This window comes from Lethenteron reissneri, chromosome 54, assembly GCF_015708825.2.
Source record: "Lethenteron reissneri isolate LAM-NWPU_2019-01 chromosome 54, ASM1570882v1, whole genome shotgun sequence".
NCBI lineage: Eukaryota > Metazoa > Chordata > Hyperoartia > Petromyzontiformes > Petromyzontidae > Lethenteron > Lethenteron reissneri.
Genome location: NC_083832.1, coordinates 10,703,195 through 10,715,479, shown reverse-complemented (window position 1 = coordinate 10,715,479; position 12,285 = coordinate 10,703,195). Strand labels below are relative to the sequence as shown.

Sequence of the window (12,285 nt, the reverse complement as noted above, 5' to 3'; positions counted from 1 at the left end):
GGCGTTCGACACTGCACGTGGCCTCAAAGTGCACATAGCCTGGCACAAGCGCTGTGGTGACGCCACCGCCACGCGCTACACTCCCCGTGACCCTGGCCAGATTCCAGGTCACTACGAACATTGGTGGCAAATCGGGTTCCTAAACCTCTCCTGAGCTTCCCCAAGTTAGGCTCAGTCTGAAATGGTACCTCGTGTGGTGTGCAAACATCATCCGGGAGAATACAACGGAAACTGGACGTGGTGCTGGCCATACCACCTCTACCTGGTGTATGCCACGCGTGAGCCTTAGTAGCTGCTCGCGAGCGAGATGTGTTTACGTGTTCTAAGTCCACAGTGAATGCCGTGTCTGTCAAACAAAGCTTTAGCTCGTATGTACGAAATAGCCAACAATGTGAGCATTGTATGAAGTGAAGTAACACGATTCGTCTTTAAGGTTGAATATAGACATTGGGCAAATGTTTTGTTAGCAGCAGCTGAGGTTGAAACGGTGCACAAGTGGTGTGGCTACAACCACACATGCCTGGCAGCTCAGTCTCTTCACTATGCAGTACACAAAGACAAATATCCACCGTATAGTCTTAACCGACTGTTGGGGCAAGTGCTGTTAGCCACCACTTATGAAGGCCGGCACGGCACACGCGGGGTGGGTGGCCAGTACCACGCCCGGCCACTTTTGACTTTCCTAGCGGAGATATTTTACACACCAGAACAGGTACTCATTTTGAGGCTGAGTCGGCCTAGGGGAAGCCCAGAACCGGTTTAGATAATCGTCATTGGTGTTGGTGACCATGAGCGGGAATCGAACTCGGGTAGCCAGGTTCGAAGCGCAGGACCGCGCTAACCGCTGCACCACCGTTCCCCACTCACTATATACACGCACGAATTTTATCACAAAACATCGAGCTTGCGCTCAGCAACTGTGATAATAAAATAAATGGAATTGGCCGTACGTCCCAACAATGCAGGAAGCTCCAGCTAAACAACAACACAAGCAGAAGAGGAATTCCTGCATCAACAAATTGCTCGATTGTTGTTGTTAACATTATCATCTTCAACCTCGCAGCACCGGATTCTGGCCGGGCATCGAACAAAGACGGTCGCCGCATCGTGCGCTTTCAGATGCGCTTCTGCGTCCGTCTGGAACGCTCTTTCCTTCCGAAATAAGGAAGCTACTAAAGCTAAGCACTTTTAAATCTAGATTGAAAACGAACTTGTGACCCGAGTTCGATTCTCGCTCACGGCAGCCAACACCAGCAATAGCGATTATCTGAACCGGTCCTAGGGCCTCCCCTAGGTCGACTCGGCCTCAAATTAGTACCTGGTGCGATGCGCAAAACATCGCCACTATGGAGACAAAGGCGGCCGGGCGTGGTGCTGACCACCCCACCCCATCGTGTTTGCCGTGCCGGCCTTTCATAGGTGCTGCTCCCCTACCAGCACTTGCCCCCAAAACGAGCGCCTGTCGAGGCTACACGGGGGGGAGGGATCTTTGTCTTTGCCTTTGGGGGTGGCTGGCGGCTTGGCCCAGTGGTGGCTATCACAGCACTGGGGGGGGGGGGGGTACCCGGCGCGTGGCACCGCGGTGCAATTTGACGAAACCCGGGTGTGCTCGAGGGGGTTGGGTGTCGTGGGTAGGGGTGGGTGGGGTGGGTGGGTTTGGTGGTGTGGGGTGGGCGGGGTGGGGGTGGTGTGGTGGGTGGGGTGGTTAGGGGTGGTGGTGGGGGCCGACGGGATAAACTGGGGGACCGGACCCTGTGGTGTAAGGGCCACGTCTTTAAGGACCCTCTCTCATCCACGTCCAAGCCCTTAAGTGATTTCATACGGCGGGACGCACGTGTCAATAACACGAGAGAGAGAGAGGGGGGGGGGGGGACTTCCAGTGCTCTGTTTTGCCCCCCCCCCCGTGTGCACGACAACTTGTAAACAACTTGTAAACAACTTGTAAACAGCCGCGGCGCTGCCACGCCACCGCGGAGCTGGAATTGATGGAGCGACAAAATCACCTATCAGAGATGTGGCCTTGCCCCCCCCCTCACCCCAAATATTTAGCCATTGTGGATCGTTGATCGCGATGAATTGTGTCTATTCCCGCTCAGTTCGAGCCGTAGTAAACACACACCAACAAGCCGGGGTTAATCGTAAGTTGCGGATTAATCCCATGTGTCGATTAAATTGGCAATCGGTCCGTGGATCGAGTTATGATTTGTGAAAAAGAGCCATTCAAAATGAAAGGTCCCTTTCATTTTGAATGGCTTAACATCAGCAAGATCAGAATGGCAATAATTTATACAGGAGGAATCCGATGAGTTAAAAGGCTCTTTTTCACAGATGTCCAGTCGGGGCGGGTAAGAACGTGACGACAACAAACAGTAAACAAAAACACGACGGGAGTGCAAAGTACAAGAAAGGTAACCAAATCACTCAAACACAAACAAATTCAACACTAAACCATCCCATCCTACCAGACAAAGCCCATTGAGGTATGAACTTATTTTTCAAAAGCAACCTGGCCACAAATGATAGCTCTACAAAGTGACTCATCATTTGGACATTTATAGCAGCCAATTCATCTAAATAGTCTCAACTCATGTTTGTAAATGTGGAGGGAAGACCGGAGTACCCGGAGCAAAAAATCCACACGACCACGGGGAGAGTGGCACGCAAACTCCAAATATCAGGGTCGGGATCGAACCCCCGATCTCCTGCATAGCAGACACCCGATCCACCTGCAAGTCGTCTCAGTCAACCCGTGGCACCTGAGTCTGTGGTGCAAAGTGAATGCGGACTGTGACGGAAACACCGACCTTACTGATGCTAGCCCATCAAAATGAGCAACATTGGGTTATGATTTCACAAGAGATAATTCCATGCAATGGGTTTCTATTTGGTGTTTGAACATCTTAGCACCTCCATAATCAACGTTTTTGGGTTTAGATCGCGTTATTTATAAATGTGTCATAACCCTCCACCACCCGACACGGCCAATCAGTAAAAAAGTGTCACGTTGACAAAGACAAATAGTTCACTGCTTTAGCCCACCGGTGTGTTGAAGCCACAACATTTACAATTTGAGTACCGACGTTTCGCTGGTAATTGCAACCACCATCATCGGGCAATTCGCCAGAATGGTGAGGCTCTGCTGTCTCCCGTTCTTATATAGAGCAGCAGCAGGGTGACGTCATCATTAACTCATTAACTCATCAGGTGCCAAGATTCAAGGGGGGAGTGATTGTAATTATATACTAGATTAGTAATCAGGCTATTGTTACGATGCGAGTTGTAGATTAGTAATCATTTGGAATGTGTTTTATTGTGATTATGCTACATTAGTAATCAGTTAGTGGTTGTTTCCCTTATAAGTAATTGTAATGTATCTTATTTAATAATACGCTTCCAGGCCGCACTAAGCCTGTAGCTGTCTGAGCGATTAAAGTTATTTCTGTTTCTCTCAATTTCAATCGATTCTCTAATTAGTCTTTGCCAGTAGTAACTAGTTTTACACAACACTTCCACGTTGTCAAAATCAATTGAGTGTCCCTGTTGGCATGCATGTTCTGCTACTGCCGACAGTTGTGTTTGTGATAGTTTAATATTTCTCTGGTGTTCTTTTAGTGTTGCCTCCGAAACGTCGTGATTTTTATTATTTTATTTTTATTAATTTTAATTTCATTTTTTTTTACCTACGTGACTTTACCGAAAAAACTAAGAGTATATATCACAGCACTCCCCCCCCCCCCCCCGGTGGGGGGGGGGTTAAGGGGCGCGTGGCACCGCGGTGCAATTAACGAAACCGAGCGTGGTCGAGGGGGAGGACCGGGGGGGGGGGGGTGGCACGACGCTGTGGCGGAAGGGCCACGTCTTTAACGACCCTCTCTCATCCACGTCCAAGCCCGTAAGTGGTTTCATACGGCGGGACACGCGCGTGTCAATAGCACGAGAGAGAGAGAGGGGGGGGGGTCACCGCTGTGTCTCTGCTGGGTGACCCCCCCCCCCGCCCGCGTGCGCGTGACAACTCTAAACAACCGCGGCGCTTCGGAAACCAAAACACACACACACAGAAACACACACACAAACACACACTCACACAGGCACACACACACAAACACAGACTCACACACACACAAACACACACAAACACATACAACACACTCGCACACACAAACACACACACACGTACTACACGTGTAGTAGCTACTACAGGTGTAGTATCTACTACACGTGTAGTAGCTACTACACGTGTAGTATGTGTATGCGTGCTGCCCTTCACACGGCGGGTGTGTGTGTGTGCGTGCTGCCCTCCACGCGACGTGAGCCGAGGAACCAAATCACCCGGAATGGGGCCAAATGTCACGAGATCCGGGTGAAAGCCAAGCGAGGTTGAGCCAGAGAGAGAGGCTGTAGTGCTATAGGGGTTGGTTTGTACTAAACGTGGGGGAAGGGGGAGGACGAGGAGATGGTGGTGGGGGTGTTTTAATTAAAACGTCACAGTGTGTCCCCATATTTAGTGAAAGGGGCGATGCCGTCTCTCGCCTTCTGTGTCACGCGTCTTGCACGCACGCCAACGCAGTGTTGGTGTTTCTACGCCACGAGATTTGTTGTTTTGAGCGTCTCTTTTGTTTTAGTTTTAATGCATTATCGGCAAACGCTTTAATTTCTGCACTCTCTCTCCGTGTCATCGTCACCGTCGTCATCGTCAGCTATGATCAATCCACTGCTGGATGAAGGCTTCTTCCCCCAAGCCCTTGCCACCTCGCAACAAAGACAGTCGCTTTCACACGCTGCTTCGGCGGCCGTCTGGAACGCTCCTGCTTCCGATATTAGGAAGCCACTGGAGCTAAGCACTTTTTAAATCCTTTATATTAAGTTCGCTTGCTTGCTTGCGTGCGTGCTTGCTTGCGTGCTTGCTTGCTTACGACCGTGCAAATATTTCGGTCGTTTTTTAACCCACTTTCCGTGATCCAATCGAGCTGACATTTTCCACACAGATTCGTTGTGCGAGACAATTAATGTTCGTGAAAAAAAATTCCCAAAATTTCACACTTTTTAGGCAAAAAAAATGATTTTACATATATTCAAATAGAACTCATTCATGGCTTTGGCTGAACGTCACAGTGTAAGAGCCCAGAGCGTAACTCCTCCACAGGCTGTGGGGGAGTAGCGCAGTTGGTAGCGCCCTCGCTTCCCATGCCAAAGGTCGCGGGATCGATCCCCGCGTCCTCCACAGGCGAATATATTTTTAAATCCTTTATATTAAGTTCGCTTGCTTGCTTAGGACCATGCAAATCTTTCGCTTGTTTTTTAACCCACTTCCCGTGATCCAATCGAGCTGACATTTTCCACACAGACTCGTTGTGTGTGACAATTAATTTTCGTGAAAAAAATTCCAAAATTTTACACTGTTTAGGGAAAACAAATTAAATATTTAATTACCAATTGCTTAATGGTGGCAGACAATCATCTGACCCATAGGTGGCAGCCATCTCAAGCCAGAGGACGAGAGGACTCTAGCCGCCACGCATATAAAGGATTTATAGTGAAAAACTTTGTTTTTACGGGTTTACTTGTTTAACCACCTATATTGAACACTCGTTTCCTTAAAGCTGCTTTGTGTTTGTTGTCCTTCCCCCTGCACCTCCGATTAGCACGGTTGGCTACGTACGGTGCGAAAGAAGTTCAACATACGTACATACCTCTCAAGATCCTGCAATGCCACAATCCACGCAGCGCCTGCACACCAGCTCACCTCGTCACTCCATCTCCCCGATCTGGACGTTCAAATTGTCCGTTTCTTTTCAATGCACCAGGTGACGCACCGGCCATAGCTGGGCAGTCGGTGTACCTACCCCCCACCACGATGATGAAATTACAATGACGACAATCGTGGCGGCTGACCATCAATTCCGGTTCAGTGATTCTGCACTTGCTCTATTACTATAGTACTATACCGCCTTCAACAAATGACGACAATCGTGGCGGCTGACCATCATGACGACTGAGATAGGATGAGCGTGGTGTTTCAGCGAAACGTTAAGCACCCGCGGGATAACCTGGGCTGACATGCATGCCAGGTCGGAGTGGATTTTGGCTGTAATCCCAAAGAGGCTTAGCAGAGTCTGGCATGGCTACGCCCATCGGAACACTCCCACCATTGTTCTCAAGGCTTGCCCCTCATTCATGCGGTTGTTTCTGCTGTGCAAAGGGCGAGAAGTGGGCATGATGATATCAATCTTCAAGGAATTAAGATCTTTGAATTCATAATTATTTTTTATAGCGTACACACCGTGAACTGGCTGTGTACATACACGTGCACAGACAAATAACCCCCGTATAGCCTGTAACAGACTGTGGGGGAAAGTGCTGTTAGGGAGCACCTATAAAGGCCCGAACGGTAGACGAGGAAGTGGATGGTCAACACGACGCCAGACCGCCTTTGTCTTCCCAGTCGCGATGTTTACACATCGCACAAGGTGCTCATTTGAGGCTGAGTCGATTTAGGGGAGGCCCATGACTGGTTCGGATAATCGCCACTTGTCTTGGCCGTGAGCGGGAATCGAACTCGGGTCGCCTGGTTCAAAGCGCGGCGCGCTAACCGCTGCACTACCGCTCCCAAACCACATAGACACACTCACACGCACATACACACATGTACACACACTCACACACACTCCCTTAAGTACACACGTACACACATATGTACACACACATACGTAAACAAACTCACATACACACACTTACACGTACACAAACTGACACACACGCACTCATACGTACACACACTCACGTACACACACACGTGCACACACTCACTTGCACATACACGTGCACACACTCACACGTACACTCACACGCGCACACACGTACACACACTCGCGTACACACACACGTGCACACACTCACGTGCACATACACGTGCACACACTCACACGTGCACACACTCACACTCACTCACACACATGCACGTACATTCCCCAAAGACTCCCAATCCCCGTGAAGCCTTCTCAGGCTGATGGATCAAGTGCTGTGAGCGAACACCCGACATTTACACACCGCACCAGGTACTCAATTAAGGGCCGAGTCAACCTGAGGGTGGAGGCCCGAGACCAATTCATCACCCGTGAAGAGAATTCGCCACTGATGTTTTCGGTGTGGACCACCAAGGCAATGAAATCTGCAATAAAACCAGCCCCTTCCCAGCAACATGAAAATTGCACCGGTGAAATTTCGATTTAAAGCTTTCGTCACTGCAGGGATTCATCTTCTTGGTTCTTTCGGTAAAGTCACGTAGAAGGGAAATAATAAAATAATAAAAATAAAACAGAATAAAATACAATTCTCACGACGTTTCGGCCACAACGCAAGCAGCCGTCGTCAGGTGACGAACAGGGCTGTCGGAAAGACAGCGTCAAACGCGAATTGTATTTTTTTATGAAATAATAAAATATGTATTATTATTTTATTATTTCCCTTCTACGGAACTTTACTGAAAGAACCAAGAAGATTAATTGCACCGGTGTTTAAAAAAAAAGAATGATTACTGTTAATAATGTTGCATGTACACACGTGTATAATGCGTTAGGGGCCGTCCATAAATGACGTCACGCACCTGGGGGAGGGGGTCAGACATTTGTGACGAAGGGGGGAGGTTGAGAAATGTGACGTCATATTTAAGGGGGGGTCTGACTTTTTGTGACGCCGCGTGACTAGTGGGGAGGGGGGTCAAAAATCGTCCAAAATCGCGTGACGTCATTTATGGACGGCCCCTTAAGCAGCACAACTCGCACACGCAACACACATTGGGGTTTGTCCAAGCAATAAGCACTTGCCAAGCCCACAAACTGCACATCCCAAAGGGCGGGTGTTGATGAATGTGTTGTAGATAAAGTGGCGTCATAATGATCGGATAGGCAAATCATGATCAGGGGACAAGGTCCACAGAGCCCCCCCCCCGCCACGTGTTTCATTTGCCGACGGGTGTTGGACTGACACAGGCGCACACGTGGATCAGAGATACCTGATACGGCCAGATTCCTGAGTCGCACACTCGGGGATTCATCTGCCCGAGGGTGGAAACAGAGAGCACAATAAAAACAAGACAATATTTCACTTTCCACTTTCAACCACACGGCCTCTTCCGTTCCTCCAAAGCTTTAGTTACGTGTGTGTATGTGTGTGTGTATGTATGTGTGTGTATGTATGTATGTGCGTGTATGTCTGTGTATGGTTGTATGTGTATATATGTGTAGTGACATGGAATCGGTCACGTAGCAGCATAGCGCTGGCTGCTGGCAGGGAAGGGGATCTGCAGCTACAGCAGCCCTGACTGACAGCAGGTCACGTGATAGACCAGAGAGAGGGATGTAGGTGAAAGGTCACGGACGGGGCACATCGAGAACCCGCGAGTAGGTTCCAGAAGGGGGGCGTGGCCGGGGGCGGATCCAGGCCACGCTGGCGGTATAAGAGGGGCCCCGGGAGGGGAGCTCGGGGCTGTCGTGTGGAGTGGGAGGGGGGGTCCCCGTCATGCTGCTGATGGAGTCTTCAGCGCCGTCTCCGTCTTCACCGTCTCGGCGTCGCCAGTCAGGCAGTCTACCAGCCGTCCTGACTGGGAACTTGAGTGACTAAATGTTACTGTCAGGTCGTGTTACTAAACCAGAGTGCCTTCAACACACAATGTCAGTCACTATATATGTATATATATGTACGTGTATATATGTGACGGAGGGGTTAGCGTGCTGTGCTACGAACCCGGTGAACCGAGTTCGATTCCCGCTCATGGCCAACACTGGTGACGATTATTTGAACCGGTTATGGGCCTCCCCTAGGTCGACTCGGCCTCAAATGGGTATCCGGTGCGATGCGTAAACATCGCCACTGGGGAGACAAAGGCGGCCGGGCGTGGTGCTGGTCACCCACCCTCTCGTGTGCAGTGCCGGCCTTCATAGGTGCTGCTCGCTAACAGCACTTGCCCCAACAGCCTGTTCAGGCGATACGGGGGGTCTTTGTCTTTGTATGCTGAATTTATTTCGCACCGTACGTGCAACAAACCAAAACACAAAAAGCAGTTTTAAATAAATACATTTGCCACGTGGATTTAAAAGTGCATCGTTCTCACTGGTTTCCTAATATCGTAAGGAAGAGCGTTCCAGACGGTCACAGAAGCAGCGCATCTGAAAGTGCTCACCGTGGTGGCTGTCTTCGTTCGATGGTTAGTCCAAAGCCGCTGCGAGAATGACCGGAGCTTGCGAGATGGTTTATGCTCCTTGACGAAATCAGCGAGGGGTCGTGGTTCATTTGTGGCACTTTGTGTGGTACTCAGTGCGACATCATCAATATATTCGTTCGGCAACCGGAAGCCAATGCAGTTCGTCGAGCACTGCATGGACACGGTCGAATGTGCAGGTCAGTTTCAGGATTCGTGATGCGGTTCAGTGTCGACTCGTTCAAATCTCTTGCGAGCACCGGGCCAACAATGCTGATTACCTGGGTTCGAATCCAGACGCCGTTGATGACTATACTTGGGTGGCCAAATTGGTCACCAATGACTGCACGACACAATAAAAAAAAGCCCATCATGTTAAATTTTGATTTATTTTTAACGCTGTTTAATCCATCTCTGATTATTCAAAACGTTGGCGTAGATGATAAGGTTCTGTAAATAAAAGAGCGGCTTGAGCGTGGTGGACACAATGGAATAAAATTGGAGGAAGTCAACATTGTGATCTCATAGACATACTGGTCCTGCCATGGGAATTTATGATTTTTGAAAGCTGCCGCTGGATTTGAACACTACCCAAAATCTGCTTGCCACGTATTTACTTGTCTTTTTTTTACATAGCCCATAGAAAAAACATTGTCAATAGCCTTGACCAAGAAGGTACGTGTGAGTGTATCCATTTCAGTTATACATACCGGGTCATATTAGTGGAATTGTATTTGGAAATCATGATTATGAGACCGATATTGAATTTCATGTAGCGATTACTTTTTTCCCCGTTCTAGCAAAATTACAGGCACATTCCCTGCAACACTTTCCATCTTCCGGTGACTCACCCCCCAGCCAGCCAAACCACCCACCCACCCACTCCCTCGGGCTACCTCCAACTATTATATCCCTCAATTACATCTCAGACGTTTCTACCGGGCATTTCTTTCTCTCCAAAGAATTTCCAATTAATTCCCGAACTTTACAGACAAGGCAGAGTTGTAAATCTATCAATCGCTTGCTCCATCACCCACTCACTCCTTCAATCACCAACCCACATCACTCAACCGCGCGCCCCCTAACTCACCCACCCATCCACTCGTTCACTCACTCACACCCTCGCCAACTCACACACAGCTACACTTACTCTGGATTGAGCAGTGGCACAGAGGTTAGTGCCATGTCCCACGAACCAGGGTATTTGAGTTCGATTCCTGGCCACAGCTGACATCTGTGGAAAGCGAAATCTCAGGATCAGAATCGGAAAAGGTATTTATTTATACAGGAGGAATCCGATGAGCTATGAAGCTCTTTTTCACAGATGTCCAGTCGGGGCAGGTCAGAACGTTACAACAACAAACATTACAAAAACACGATAGAACTGCAAAATATAGGAAAGATAAATAAATTACTAAAAAAAATAAAGAAATAAAACGAAACTATATATAGAGTGCTTCAAAAAATGTTAACACTTATATGGGACTATCGTTTTTAATGGAAAAAAGGAATAGATAATACTCTATAACATGATAACAAATGTATGATAATAGCTTCAAAAAGTCAAAGAGTCTCCACTTGTTCGCCATCATTGTCAACACGTGCCTGGAATCTTCTCCAGGTGGTCTCCAGAGCCCGGAGGCACATTTATTGTGGTATTGTTGCAAGTTATCAGAAGTGTTAGCATTGTTTTGAAGCACCCTGTATATTATTTTACCAGTTACTTATTTTTCAGAAATGACCTTGCCACAAATGATAGCTCAACAAAGTGGCTTCTCGTGCGGAAACGTATAGCAGCAAAATATCATCAACCCAAACTGACCAGCATGGGTAAAGTATGGTCTAACGCCCCCCCCCCCCCCCCCCAGTGGCGGATTATCCAAGTAGAAAAAGTAGCTACATATGCTAGATGCCCCCGCACTTTCAAGGGCCCCGCGCTAAATGCTTTAAAGCTTTAAATTCCGGCTCAGTGATTCTGCACTTGCTCAATTACTATAGTACTATACCGCCTTCAACTTTTACGAACGACTGGGTGTTTAAGGTTAGCGATTTGTCGTATTATCTGGTTGTATATCAAATGAAAAACGTACAATTATTTTACTATGCAAGTACAAAAATTGTATTTTTATATTTACGTGTTTTTTTTTTCTATTTAGGGCCCCTTTAAGACATATGCTACAGGTCCCGCACTAGCTTAATCCGGCACTGCCCCCCCCCGCCCCATGACCGAGATGGCGCAGCAAGGAGGCCTTTATCCCTCCCGACGCACCGGCCATGAACGTCACTAGAACGGCCTCGTTTCCTCGATGGCATCGGTCATACACCGCACGCGGAAACACGCGAGGATTTCCGAGTGGCGGTCGTGGCAAACGTGAACAGCACGTGGTCGCAGAAGCGGCAGTCACGAGTTGGTCATATAACTGCGGCATGGGAGGCGCTGTCGGGGGTGGTCATGAACATGCGCGCCTTGTCAGGGAAGATGCCTCTCAGAGTCAGAAAGGCGAGGGGGTTGGCTGGTGGTCAGCGCACTTGTTCGGTCAGCAGTCGTAGAATATCCACGGCCGTTGGGATAATAAAAAAAAACAGGGATGTTGAAAATTAAGCCACGCAACAATGTATTTACCGATGTAAGACGAGGATGGGGGTAGTGTGTGGGGGGGGGGGGGGGGGTATAGATGCGACACCGGTTTTTAGTGTTTATTAAGGTTTAATCGGGTTTACTTATTGATATGTTTGTGGTCACGTGGGCACCGAGGAGCAGCTGATAATATTAAACCAGCGGTTTCACAGATGTATCAATACATATTTATTTATTTATTCGCAAGCATGTTCAATGCACAACCCCGATATCATGCACCCATGGTATAATCATACCTGTCAACCCCTTATCAGTGCCAACCTCATTACATACCAATTCAGACCTTATTGGTCACCCCGTGCCCTTCTAAATCCCAACGTTCATCCTGCAAAGTCCCATCACAAGGGAGAAACACAAACAAGTAGACAAACACTTTTTTTTGCGCCCATATTGAAACGGCTGTATGCCGTATGGACCTGAAAACTCAACTTCCCTGTACAAGAATACGGGT

At 48.5% G+C, this 12,285-nt stretch overlaps 1 non-coding gene across 1 annotated transcript; it reads left to right on the top strand.

Annotated features, from left to right (window-relative positions):
• The first annotated feature begins 5,148 nt into the window (after positions 1-5,148).
• Positions 5,149-5,221, top strand: TRNAG-CCC (transfer RNA glycine (anticodon CCC)). The gene has a single exon. It is a non-coding gene; the product is annotated as a tRNA-Gly (tRNA).
• Positions 5,222-12,285: the final 7,064 nt, after the last annotated feature.